At 40.9% G+C, this 12,989-nt stretch overlaps 1 protein-coding gene across 8 annotated transcripts in view; it reads right to left on the bottom strand.

The window, feature by feature from the left end:
* Positions 1 to 12,989, bottom strand: part of kalrn (kalirin RhoGEF kinase) — a 627,264-nt gene that overhangs the window by 498,522 nt on the left and 115,753 nt on the right. The window lies entirely within an intron of this gene.

The following is a 12,989-nucleotide window of genomic DNA, read 5'->3' as shown; positions in this document are numbered from 1 at the left end:
GACAAAAGCTTATGCTCTTGAAATGAAAGAGTCCTTGGATTCACTTATACTAGAGAACTAATGCAGTTTGACACCACTTTAACTGCCATGGCTCAATCCTGGGTTGAAGTTTGGTGAGGCACCAGTGTTCTTTGGCAGGGAAGGCAAAACACCTTGTAAAAATACAACTCCTATGATTACATAGCATTGAACCATGGCAGTTAAAGTGGTGTCAAACTGCATTCATTGTACAGTGCAGATGCACTCCTTGTCAGATATGTGTCTCCTTTCCCTAGGGAGAATTTCCCAACGATCAACCCTACAAAGTGACTTAAAATGCAAAGTCTCTTTCACAATAGATAATTTTCCAAGACAAAAAAGAATCTGGGAACATCTAATGCTTGCTCCTCATTGAAGATCAACATTGCCAAACCGAATCATTTCTAGTTGCAATTGGTACCTATCATATCAGTGGAGTGATGAAATTAGTTTGGGTTTGAGTCTGAACTTTAAAGAAAGTATCTGGGTGCTAAATCTATTTTAAGGATAAGATTTTGCTCTCCAAATGGCTCCTTTAGCGTTTACACTAAACGGCAGAACAGATTCACGATCTCACAGTGCCAAGTTCCATTTCCAAGGGTAAACATAACAGCATTTGGTTGTTGTTTGTAATACAAACAGACTAAGATACATGGAGGGAACAGAAGAAAATCCACAGCAAACATTCATTATTTGTAAGAGGAGTCACTCTTTCTGAACAAACCTTTCCTAACTTAAGGAAGACAGGACACATTGCCACTATGCTCTGAATAAAAAAACAAAGCCACAAAGAGAGCAGTATAAAAGTAAATAGATCAATGAGAAAATAGATTTCAAAAGAGAATCCTCATGAGTTTTGACTTCATCAATATTTAAAGACTTTGATTCTTTCCAGATAATACTTTAATTGTATTGGCATCAGCCGCCCTGAAAAGATTTGAGGGCCACTTTTGCCTGTTCTTTTGAGTAAGTTTCCTATCTCTGTAATAAATAGGAATCCCCTTACCTAAAGAAAGAAAGGCACCCTATAGGATTAGTAGAAGAAAAATGTGCATTGATTTTCTTGGGAGTCAGCATTGACAATTCTGCTTTCAAGCCAGGAAAACAGTCCCATTTAAGTCATCAAGGCAAACCAGACCTTCAAGCATTAAGCTTAGGGCAGCCTGGCCAAAAGAAAATGTTTGTGTTGAAATGGTACAGACAGATGAAATTTTACACAAGGAGATTGGTGCTGTCAAACAAACAAACAAAAAAAAAACCCAGCAACCATGATTGTTCTGCCTATGCAATGAGATTAGTGAAATATCAATTAAGGCCAAAACTGCACTTTTACTATGAACTGCTTGGATTAGATTGTGACTAACAAAAGGATAAGAAAAGTGTTTGTTTATCCTAACCATGTTTCAAATGGCAGTTCATTCAATTCTACTCTCCCACACACCAGTCCTTCCCAAGGACAGCCTTTGTGACTGGCCTTAAAGGGCTTTTCCTCCTTTTCCTGACACAGAGTTGTTTTCCCAGACCTGAAACCCACCCCATTCCCTTCCCCTGCCCTGCCTTTGCAGTAATTAGGAAAATCCCATTTGAAATAATCAGCATGGAGCACGCAAGCAAAACAAAAAGGCCAAAAGTAGGTTGTCATTTATGCCTGCACAAACAAAGATGTACCCTCCTAATTTGGTACTCTGTTGAACAAAGTGGTGGGAATCTTATAATTAGCAATCGGAAGGATATAATTGTGGCAACAGCATGGTCTAGCAATGGCAGGCCACAAGTGGCTTAAACAGTTGTGCAAGACATGAAGCAAAAACTAACACTAGAAACTTTCCAACCTACCCTGTTTCCCCTAAAATAAGACATCCCTAGAAAATAAGACCTAGTAGAGGTTTTGCTGAATTGCTAAATATAAGGCCTCCCCCAAAAGTAAGACCTAGCGAAGTTTTTGTTTGTAAGCATGCTCGCCGAACAGAACACCAGAGCATGCAGGATCGGTAAATATACGTACCATAGAGTGTTGTGCATGGAAATAATTGTAGTAACAAGAAATTCTTGATAGGATTCACAGTTTGTCTGGTTATGCTGGTTTGTGATGACAACTACTGTACAGTATATAATAAATGTTCATTTTTTTTGTTCAACAATAAATGTGAATTCTTCTTCATGGAAAAATAAGACATCCCCTGAAAATAAGACCTAGCGCATCTTTGGGAGCAAAAATTAATATAAGACACTGTCTTATTTTCGGGGAAACACGGTATTTAAGTCCATTCAAATGGGTTATTGAAAGTGTTAAAAAAAACTCTTGCTGGTTTTAATTCTACTTAATATTCCACTACATTATGTTATATATAATGTTGGATGAAATTATGACAATTAAAATAATAGAAACTGAAACACTGGTGTACTATTGATACACTATTGCAACAGTAAGACTTAGGGACTTTTTTCTGAGTCTACTATTCTGTTCAATGAAGCACAAACTCTCTTAAATTAAAAAATAAGACCAGCATAATAGCCACTTGAGAGAAACTGTCCCAAAGGTTGAAAGGAATTATTTTTTAATATATACATTTTTAAGGTACTAGAATAGTTTGATGCCTGGAAAAAAAGTCTGGGTTATCTGAACTCCTGATCTAACTACGAGAAACAGAGAGAAAGAAAAATGGAATGGTAGACAAAATCAGAGACAGGGACAGTCATTAAAGGGACAGTCATTAAAGAATGCATTTTTGGGAGGTGTTAGTTGGCCCTGATTGGACTTTCCACAGATAAATAAACCCCACTTGCTTAGTTTCCAACAGACCAACAAAGGATTCCCTCAGGTAAGAAGCAGCCAGGTTTTGAATCTGCAAGGCCATTAAATGCTAACCAAGCTGGCCATTTGCAACATTCGCACTTGCCTCAAACAGACAAGAGTTCTTTCTCCCAACCTGGACTTTCCACAGATATACAAACTCCACTTGCCTATTTTCCAACAAACCTCACGACCTCTGAGGATGTGGGCGAAACATCAGGAGCGAATGCTTCTGGAACATGGCCATACAGCCTGGAAAACTCACAGCAAACCAGCCATTAAAGAACTTTGTTAGTAAGAAAACAGTGGACAATGCGAGAGAAGTCTGATCAGGAATGCTGTTCAAGAAGTTGGGTTAAGAGAGGTTATTAAAGAGAACAATTACTTCTTATTTTGCTTCAAATTATTATGTTCTGGATATTGTAGTTCCGTTTTAACTACCTGTGTTGATCTGGGTGGATTCCAAGGTTAGCACATTCTACTAAAATGTCATATTTGACCTATACAAAGTCTAGTTTTTAAAAGGTGGAAATACTACGGTTCTCTGATGGTGGCCAATCCTTGGGAGCATATTGGGGGATGTCTAGTCTTGCCCAATGACCTCTACAGAACAGAGTCTTGGAGAAGACCTATGAAAGAGTGTGCCAAAACAGTAAATCATTATTATAAGGCTACCTTTTAAAATATTACTGTAGGAATGCAATCCAACAGACATTTATCTACACAACACTTCCAGTAATTGAAAAACACTTTACCAAGTGATAAAAATAAAGGTTCACAGCAATAATAAATAAAAGTTATTTTCTAATCACTCTTCATCACCATCAGACTTATAACTTGTCAACTAACTCCATACTTCAGAGAGGACAGCACCAAAAACAATGAGAAGGGTGAATATACAAAACTGTTACACAGGTTTTGTTGATGGCTTTCAAGGCCATTAATTACTGGAGTGTTGTGTGGTTTCCGGGCTGTATGACTGTGTTCTAGCAGCATTTTCTCCTGATGTTTTGCCTGCATCAGTGGCTGGCATCTTCAGAGGATATGCAGATGGTTTTTGAGAAAGTGTTTGTGAGAGGGGAAATGCAGTTAGATCAGTGGTTTTCAACTTGTGTGTCCCCAATTGTTTTTGCATTCAACTCCCAGAAATCCTAACAGCTGGTAAACTGGCTGGGATTTCTGGGAGTTGTAGGGCAAAACACCTGGGGACCCACAGGTTGAGAACCACTGAGTTAAATAAAGGCAAAGGAAGATGTGTCTGGTAATCTGTTAAACAATAAGTAGTTTTCTTTTCTGAGCAGTTTGTAATCAAATACAGTATAGTCTCACTTATCCAAGCTAAACGGGCCGGCAGAAGCTTGGATAAGCGAATATCTTGGATAATGAAGAGGGATTAAGGAAAAGCCTATTAAACATCAAATTACGTTATGATTTTACAAATTAAGCACCAAAACATCATGTTATACAACAAATTTGACAGAAAAAGTAGTTCAATACACAGTAATGTTATGTTGTAATTACTGTATTTACGAATTTAGTACCAAAATATCACAATATATTGAAAACATTGACTACAAAAATGGCTTGGATAATCCAGAGGCTTGGATAAGCGAGACTCAACTGTAATAAATGTCCTTCTTATTAACTTTTCCTCATCTTTCGCATCCAATTCAAACAAAACACCATGTTAATGACTCTATATGACATGGCCCATCATATTTCTTCTAGCAAGGTCATTCACTAGAACCCTATCCTTTTGCAATTAATCTCTTTCTGATTCCAAAGGCTGTCTTGCTTCTTTCATTAACTCTATCTTCTCTTCCATGTTCCTGCTGTTTTTGCCTCTCCTCAAGGAGCACATCCTAAATCATTCTCTCTCATTCTCTGAAGTCACTTTTTCACAGGGAAGCTCTACCTCTACAGCACTTGAAATAATGATATCCTTTGTACCCTACATTGATACAATATATTTTGAAGTTGAAGGCATTGTTGGCATTGTGGTATACTTTTGAGGTTTCAGTTTACTCTCCCACCCCAGCCCTTTAAGGATAACATCATAACATCAATTTTTAGAAAGGAAGTCCTATTGAACCCAGTGTGCACTTCTTCTGCAGAATTAGAAACAGAATCTCACTGTAAATCATTACTATATCCTGATGTAGGACCTTCAAGCTTTGGTGTAATTCCTTGTTTCATTCTTTCTTTTGTCAATATGATAGCTTCCTTATTAAATGTATATGTCCATAGGATCCTCACAGAATAACCATGTGATCAGGCTTTCTATGCACAAAACATCAGACCGTTTCCTCTTCTAGATTTCAATCTGGACATCTGTAGTTACTTAAATAATATTTCCCGTTGCCAGCTAGCTTTCTGATGTCATATACGTATCTGCAAAAACATCCGGGATACCAGAGAATATAAACAACCTACAACGCAGTTCAACAGACCTTACCTTTAGTAATGTATTTTTTAATTATGGTAAATAGCTTCTACCCATCTTTCCCAGTATAGTCATCAAGATAGGTATTCAGCATATTGTAGCAGCTTTCTGTTTGTATGTTTAATTATATTTTCTAACAACACACTGTAATTTCCCTAAACATCCAGCAGGAAATGTGGTTTACATTAAAGCAATTTCTCTTCTTATTTATTTACATTGGATAAATAATGCCTTTCAATCAAAAGAAAATACACACATCCTCTTTCCTTTTTTCTTTTTTGCTGAGATTGATACTCTTGAAATAGCTTTGAAAACATGAAGATTATTAAGCAATCCCAAAGATTTAATTTGGGATTCACATGGCTTTTTACTGGGTGCCAACACTTTTCCATTCCAAAATCTTGGCAAGTTTCACTATTATAGTGGCGAAGGCAGACACATGTCTGATGTTTCCAGGATATTTCTAGTTATAGTCAATAAAGAAAGAAATGGGGAGGGAGCAATGATTTTAATTAAACATCTTATTGCTTTCTGAAACAACATGAAGAAGCCATGATTGCATGAAAATTGTGCCTGGCTCTTGTAAATGACAGATTAACCAACATTGCTTTTGTCTATCAGCTGCTTACTGGCTGGTTCTAAATAAGTGCTAAATCATCAATGCTGTTAACGTCATCCAGAGTTTTGCAGTCCAACTTCAATGTAAACAAATTCTTTTTTGTGTGTATCAAGCCTGTGAGTAGTAATAGGGGCCACCTCTCGTCAAACTCATTTTTGACAGGTGCCACGCCCCCTTGAAGCAAGGAAGTCCTGCCCCTTGAAGCAGGAAGTGCCACCTCCTAAAAGAGGAACTCCCTCCTCCTAAAAACAGGAAATGCAATCCCGGGAGACCCTTCCCCCTGAGGTGAAGCCCTCCCACAGCCCACAGCCCACCCCTACCATAAGCCGCCCATGTGATGGGTATGTCTATGGTGCATGTTCCCTACTCCTACTGCAGGAGCTTACCACGTGGTGGGGCAAGCACAGACATGTTTCAATGAGGCATTCATGGTGATGCGTATGGGCTGAAAGGCCCCTTGCCTAGACTGACCCCTCTGCTTGAGGAAATGGGGCAGCCAGGACCGTGTGCTAGGTCTTAGTGGTGAGCTCTGTGCTCTGTGTCCAACAGCCAATGGATTTAGGCCCATAAGGTCATCATGTGATACTGGGAGGGCCCATTAGGGCGGAGCTTTTAGGAATAAATACTCCATGTGAGTTTTAGTGCATCCCTTGACTGCTTTCAGAGGAATGGAAAATATGGAATCACCAGATGGCCCTTCAAGCTCAGCGTGCCTTTCAGTACCGGAAGTGCCTAGAAAGAAACAAACTGCTATGAAAAGAAGAGCTGAAAGCGGCTATAGGTATTGGGCCTATCCAAACATGTCAGGAACAACAGGACTTTCCCTACCTGTGACACCAATGAATAGTCCTAAAAAGCCGCGAGAATCCTCGAATGCTAAACCTCCGACAAGGCTTAACTTATTACCAGGTCTTTATGCTGTGAAAAATAAATTCACAGAGGTTAAGCCTGATTTAAATGATCAGGGCACAGACAGGATCGATTTGAAAAAGCTTTTCCCTGAAATGCCGAGAATGTATCATGCTGATGCTACTGCTGTTCTTAAAGAGGCGGATGAAGAGATGCTTTGTAAAACAGACTATAAGGATATTGAGAGAACGGGAGAAGAACCAACCTCAGGCAGATGCGTCCATCGGTCACTCCTAGAGGAGCTGTTGAAGGATGGAGCGGCGGAAAAGGAAGTCATGGCTGTTGATGAAAACACAACTGATGGTTTCGAGAATATTACGGTACGTGCTAGAATACTTGTTTGGGGAGTTGGTGGGGATTGGTCTGGTATGGGGAAGGGAGATGTGTGAGCAATATGAGATATCTTTAGGAATGATGAAATGAGTGTTGTAGACTCAATGCTATTTGTTTGATCTCCGTAGGGCTGTATCCAGTTTTCTGGTGATGTGGAGGATCTTCAGATTGGCGACTCTCAGACCATGGAGCTTTTCAGCATGCCGCGTGTTTAAAGCCTGTTCTGCAGAGCAGAGCTGCTATGTGTGTCTCACAATAAAATTGGTTTGTTTTGTACCCCTGTGTTCATACTTGCATTCGGTGACATAATGTCAGAGTCCGATGAAATCCTAAAGAAAATATATTTTTCGCCGGGTAAGGTAGGAAGCCTCGGAGGTGTTTGGCCGCTTTTTCAAGAGGCCAAAAAACAATGCAAAACTGTAAGGAAGGGGGATGTTACTCAATGGCTATCCAAACAAGACAGTTACACGTTACACAGGCCAGCAAGGATCCATTTTAAAAGAAACAAGACTATTGTATCTCATGTGGATTCTCAATGGCAGGCTGATTTAGTGGATATGCAGCGACTTTCCAAGTTTAACAGGGGTTACAAGTACATTTTAACAGTGATAGATATCCTGTCTAAATACGCATGGGGGTTGCCTCTGAAGGATAAGTCAGGTAGAGAGGTGTCGGAGGCCTTTAACACTATCTTCACTCAAGATGGTCGAAAACCTGAAAAATTACAGACAGACCGGGGTCGGGAGTTTCTAAACAAGGCGGTAAGCACTCTGTTGAAACATCATGGGGTTCACCACTTTGTCACCAACAATGAAGTTAAAGCAGGAGTTGTGGAGCGGTTTAACAGAACTTTAAAAACAAAAATGTGGAGATATTTCACAGCTCATAACACTTTTACATATATTGATGTATTGCCTATGTTCCTCAAAAGTTATAACCACAGTTTTCACCATACTATCAAAACAAGGCCCGTAGATGTTAACGATTCCAACGCTCTAGACGTGTGGAGGAAAGTTTATGGGCCACATGTGAAAAGAAAAGAGGAGTTATCGCAATTCAGAAAAGGAGACCATGTGAGGATTTCCAAAAGCAAGGGTAAATTTGCTAAGGGGTACGAACAGAATTTTACCAGTGAGATATTCATCGTGGACCAGGTTCTTCAAAAAACATCCAGGCCTGTATTTCTATTGAAAGATTATGCGGGTGAAGATGTCATTGGCACCTTTTATCCTGAAGAACTGCAAAAGATTAATACTGACAAAGACCGCATCTACAGGATTGAAAAAATTCTAGCCACAAAAGGTCGGGGTGCGAGAAAGCAATGCCTAGTGAAATGGTTAGGCTGGCCTAGCAAGTTCAACAGTTGGGTTCTGGCTTCCGAAGTAACAGAACCTGAGTAGCGGCAGTGTTTTTTATACGCCTAGGAAAATGGGGGGAGGTAGTTTTTATCTCACACTACCTAGCAACGCGAGTGCTAGAGCCTTCCCTAGGAACAGCATTTCAAGCTTTACTATATCTTTAGCAAAACCTCTAGAGCTCTCAGGGGCATGGGAAGTAGGACTAGTTGAGATACAGTACCCCCACACCTGGAATAACGTGACCACCGACCCACGCTTTGAAATTGCACAGGGGGAAAAGAAGTGGTCCTTCCAGCTGCAGAATGGATATTATTCCAGCATCCCCGAGCTGTTGGAATACATGAACGAGCGCATATCATCACGCAAGAGACCGCCCGATGCGATTCTTAAGTATGACCCCGCAACCAGAAAGGTCCTAATTAAACCCGAGAATCAGTGTACAATCGAAGCTGACGTGGAATTACAGCGTATATTAGGACTGTCTCCCAACATTCCTCTCAGAGCGTCAGCTTTCTCAGCAGACATCACAGGAGGTTTCAACACATTATATGTTTACACTAATATAGTGGAGCACCAGCTCGTTGGTGATTTCTACGTGCCTCTGCTGCGCTGCGTACCTGTGAAGGGAAAGAATAACGAGTGTGTCAACATTTGTTACGATAAACCTCACTACATTCCGGTGAGCAAACACCACATCGACACTCTCACTGTTGAGATAAAGTCAGACCAGAACAAAAAGATACCATTTCGCTTTGGAAAGGTGATTGTGAAGCTACACTTCCGTCCCAGGAGGACATTGGATCTTTAAAAAAGAAAATGGTCATCCTGAAATCCTATGGGGATCCCGGTCTTTATAAAAACTATTACAGAGCACAAGCTGGAAATGGACTTCCGGGTTATCATGGTATCCCCCAAATGTACGGCTCAGGACTGGGTGGGATTTTCAGGAGCCTTTTCCGAAAAGCTGTACCGCTTTTGAGAAGAGGCCTGGACATCATTAAACCCCACGCAAAAACAGCTGCGCGTAATATAGCCAAAGACATGGTCGGTCATTTTACACAGGCAGTTCTAAACAGAACAACCCATGAAAACCCACAAGAGGGATCAGGGCTGATGTATATTAGAAGGAGAAGAGGCTTAAAAAGAAAAGCATCACAAGTGAGGTTGAAAGGCCCGCCCCGCCCTGTTAAAAGGAAAGCGCAGCGTAGAAAGAAACCACAGAAGCGTCGTGGAGCGAGAAAGAGGCAGAGGATACAGTCTATGAGCGATATATTCTAAAACAGCATCATGGCTTTTATTCACGGATGTTCTGAAGAGTGCACTAAATCTGAACTAGATTTGTTTCACATTGGGCCTACACAAACTAGTATCGAGAGAAGCCTTTATATCGAAGTACCCCCACTAACGGCTCTTACAGAAGCCGCACCCTTGGATTTTTTTATTGCTGGAAATGGTGAAGACTACATGGATCTCAACAACACACTTCTATATTTGACGTGCAAAGTGGTGAATGAAGACGGAACAAACCTCCCCAACGATGCTGCGGTAGGCCTCGTGAATTACCCGATAGCCTCCATTTTCAGTCAGTTAGATGTGACTTTAGGGGACCGTCTCATCAGTCAAAGTAACAACTGCTATCCTTACAGAGCATACATTGAATCCGTGCTGAACTATTGCGAAGACACACTAGCCACGCAATTTACAGCGGGGCTTTTTTATAAAGATGATGCTGGGGAGCATGAGTCTACCGAGCTGGATGGAGAAAATGATGGTTTTATCAAAAGAGCAACCCTGGGAGCCGGTAGTAGAAAAATAGACTTGATGGGACATCTCCATGCTGACCTGTTTTTTCAAGAAAAACTGCTGCTGAACGGTGTCGATGTGAAAATTAAACTTACCCGCAATAAAAATGCCTTCTGCTTAATGAGCAATGATGCAAACAAGCGTTACAAATTACATATTTTATCAGCCTCCCTCTTTGTCAAAAAAGTGAAATTGACACCCGGTGTCCGCCTTGGACATGCTGAAGCCCTCTTGACATCTAATGCCAAATACCCAGTGGACCGTGTAAGCATGAAAGTATTCAGCATACCGGTAGGGAGCCGTGTCTCCAATCAAGAGAACCTGTTTTTGGGTCAACTTCCTAAACAGGTGGTGATAGGGTTGGTCGATAACGATTCTTTCAGTGGTGCATACAATAAAAACCCTTTCAACTTTAAGCATTATGACATCAATTTTGCAGCTCTCTACTTGGATGGAGAACAGTATCCCATGAAACCATTTCAGCCCAATTTTGAAGAGGATAATTGTGTGAGAGAATATATGAGTTTGGTTCAGACTGCTGGCAAACACATGAAAGACAGCGCACTTTTAATTAACCGTGAGGAGTATGCAAAAGGCTACACGCTCTTTGCGTTTGACTTGACTCCAGATCAAGAATGTGCCGACCACTACTCCCTGATTAAAACTGGAAACCTGAGGGCAGAGCTGCGTTTCGCCAAGCCTCTACCAACAACCGTCAATATGCTGGTTTACGGTGTTTTTGACAACGTGATAGAAATAAATCACAGGAGAAATGTCTTGTTTGATTATATGTGAGATGGATAGCCTTCAGTTAACTCATCTACTAAGCTCAAATCCCTATACTCAAAAGAGTTTCTATGGGGTGTTACCATGTGACATGCTTCCGAGAAAGCATCTGCAGCAAAGGCCGCTCGCGTTGATTATCAACACTCATCCCCATAACCTCCCCGGGGAACACTGGTTAGCTGTTTACCTGCCGAATGAAAGAACTGCAGAATTTTTTGACTCATATGGACACCCTCCTGACTATGCCTTGTTTCCCAAAACCATCGTGAACTTTTTAAAAAGAAACGCCGACAAAACTGTGTATCAATGCAGGCCTGTACAGGCCTCAGACTCTGTTGTTTGCGGACATCACTGCATATTTTTCCTTCATCAACGCTGCAAGGGACTGGACTTTAAAAATATTCACGCATTATATTCCGACGATTTGGATAAAAATGACAAAATGGTTCTTCAATTTGTAAAGAAAATGAACACAAGACCACGTGCCTCGGATATGTTCCAAACGATACAACAATGTATGTCCTGTAGTGCATTTCATAATCGTGTTTAATAAAAAGCTCCTCCTAGAGCTGCTTTTGGAATATGATACGTGTCTGTCGTTTTTAAAAGAACATTCACAAACAACAAAATAGGTTTTAAGAATATAAGTATTTTATTCATTGAAAATAAAATGTATTATAAGCTGAGCCATGCAGGGGTGCTGGCCTGGCGTTGCTTTTTAGAAGATCTGCGTGACAGAGACGGAGTTTGAGTTGGGGGTGAACCCTTAGGGTTCTTTAGATAGTCCAGAAGTTCTCTATTGGACGTATTACCAACCACAGATGTCGGGGTGTTTATTTCGGCCAAGGCCCTCATAAAGGCATCCCACCCTTTAGGGAGACGTGTGACAGGTAAGGCGTGAGTTTGGATCGCAGCTTTGACCAGGTCCAAGATGTTAGATCCGGGAATCACCGCTCCTTTATACACAAAGGATCCTTTATCATCCCATGTAGAAATATTCTTGTTTTGGCTTATTTTGCTGAGCATCAATCTCGCATGATTCTTGTATCTAGCAGGCAGGCCGTCCACCACTTCACGAAACACGGTGTCAGAAGGGGGCTGTGGTGTTTCTTCAGCAGGTGGTTCAGATAGAAACAGATTTAAACTTTGCTTCTCAGCATCCCTCTGTTTTACATGAGTTAAATATTTTTGAAGTAAGGTATCGTAGAGTCGTGCTTTTTCATGTTCGGATAAATCAGACCTTCGTAGAATCTCTTGCATTTCTCTATCTAGGGATGAGATGGCTGTAGTTCGGATGTTTTCATCCTTGGGAGGTGCGCCTCTTAATTGATCCAGTTGACGGCTGGGAACCAGATACATTTTTTCAGCATATTCCATCACTGTTTGGTTAGAAAACTGGTTAACAGAGGAACGGCAAAACTTAGCAGAGGTCCCAAAAACCCTCCAGACTGTTTCACAAGGCACTTCTTTTTTCGAAGAGACACTTTGCTGTTTCCCAGAATTCTAATAAGGCGGCGCCTTTTTCTCAACGCCCGTAGCTGGTGCGGGGCCAAGGGGATGTTTCCCTTTAAAGTATTGAGTGCTATTTCTGAGATAGTAGCAATTAAATCATTGGAGCCCGTGCACAAAATGGCTTTTCTCTGGCGTGGTGGTACCTTAATAAGTAGTTTTAAAAGTTCCAGGTTTCTCTTTACACGATTGGACATATTATCCAGGAGGAGCAGGCAGCCGCAGGTCCTACGCCGTTTTAAAACAGTTGCCTTTTGTAACTCCGGGATTTTTTCTTCATCAAATATACCACAGGCCAATCTGGCGGGAAGATTCCAGTTCTTAATCTGTATGTTTCGGGTGTAGTACCATTCAAATCTATCATTAAATAACCGTGAGGTTTGCTTGTTGCGTCTGCGTAGGATTCCATGAAAAAAC

Source organism: Anolis carolinensis, chromosome 1, assembly GCF_035594765.1.
Source record: "Anolis carolinensis isolate JA03-04 chromosome 1, rAnoCar3.1.pri, whole genome shotgun sequence".
Taxonomy (NCBI): Eukaryota; Metazoa; Chordata; class Lepidosauria; order Squamata; family Dactyloidae; genus Anolis; species Anolis carolinensis.
The sequence above is the reverse complement of the archived record's forward strand: the minus strand, read 5'-3'. Positions and strand labels throughout refer to the sequence as shown.